The sequence below is a fragment of the Ixodes scapularis genome, unplaced genomic scaffold, assembly GCF_016920785.2.
Source record: "Ixodes scapularis isolate PalLabHiFi unplaced genomic scaffold, ASM1692078v2 PGA_scaffold1__304_contigs__length_218370807, whole genome shotgun sequence".
NCBI lineage: Eukaryota > Metazoa > Arthropoda > Arachnida > Ixodida > Ixodidae > Ixodes > Ixodes scapularis.
The window spans coordinates 186,642,137-186,643,498 of record NW_024609846.1 but is presented as its reverse complement, the minus strand read 5'-3'; the positions used below and the strand labels follow the sequence as shown (position 1 = coordinate 186,643,498).

General features: G+C 42.2%; 1 pseudogene; it reads right to left on the bottom strand.

Annotated features, from left to right (window-relative positions):
• Positions 1-206: 206 nt before the first annotated feature.
• On the bottom strand, positions 207-974 carry LOC120850676 (annotated as a pseudogene).
• Between the last annotated feature and the right edge of the window lie 388 nt (positions 975-1,362).

Here is a 1,362-nt window from a genome sequence, read left to right as displayed (position 1 = left end):
GGAAAACATGATAACACTTAAGTGCGGTCCGAATTCATGAAACAGATTATGCAACTCATCATGCTTGCTTTTTATTGATATAGTATTCATATGAAGAAACGTATCTGATAAGGAATGCTTTTCTTCCAGAAAATCATACAATTCGAGGAGCGTAAAAACGTTCTCAGACATAAAAAAAGAAGAAAAAAATAAAAAACTAATTCCTTCTACGCAATCTTGGAAAGGTCTTCACTAGTTATCAAAATGACGTCGCTAGTCTCATTTTTTTGCATGACAATTCTGCTCTGCTACACCCAGGCAAACTTCCATCCCTTTTCCTTTTTGCAGCGGATCGCTTTGCTCAACAAGATTTTGTTTTCGAGACATAAATGTTCGTTTATATAAACTGGCACAGAGGTCTCAAAACCAAGGTCAGCGCTCGTAAGCCTTCGTATTTTCGCCTTTGACAAGACTTCATCTCTGACACTACGTCGCACAAACTTTACAATCACACTTCGTACCCCTTGGGTTTCCGAAGGTACACGATGCAGAACATCAATGTTAGCGGGGCACACCTGAACCCCTGCACAACCAGCGAGCTTAGCGACGAGAGTTTCAAGGTCTTCGTTTGGGTTCTGTGGGAGTCCCTTGATTTCCAAATTATTTGTTCGACTGTACTGTTTGAGGTCAAGAAGCTCCTTTTTTACCGTACAAAGCTCGTCAGCAAGCCGTTTGTTTTCAACTTTTAGAGCATCCTGTTCAGCTCTCAGTTCTTTAATCTCCTTGGCTGCGGCAGCAAGGTCTTTTTTGAAATCCTCGAAATTTTTATTCATAAAGTCCATAGAACGATTTACACCCTCCAGTTCTGTCCCTAATTTTGTGTTCATGGTATTAATTTCATGGCTTAGTTTAGTGTTCATATCATCCAGTTTAGTAGAAACCTCGGCTAGGATCTTCACTACTTCCTTTACGGTTGAAGGTTGCTTTTCTGCCATGTTAACTACAAGCAACACAAACAAACAACAGCTGGGCGATCCAGACAACCACAAAATAATAAAAACAAACAACAGCTGGGCGATCCACACAACCACAAAATAATAAAAACAAACAACAGCTGGGCGATCCAGACAACCACAAAATAATAAATTCAAAAACCAATCACTGTACCCACCTGCAAGTACAGAAGATAGATGAGACTCGGGCAGAAGCACACGTGTCTGGATCGCCCGCTGTAATGGGGTAGACCACGCCGAGCACTTTCTTATATAGGCTCAAGTCCCGGAAAGGCGGACGTCACCGGAAATGCGGCGCAGACTTCCACTCAAGAGTGCAGACGCCACAGATGTAAAGCGGGCAGATAGGACCACGGTGATTGGTTAAAAA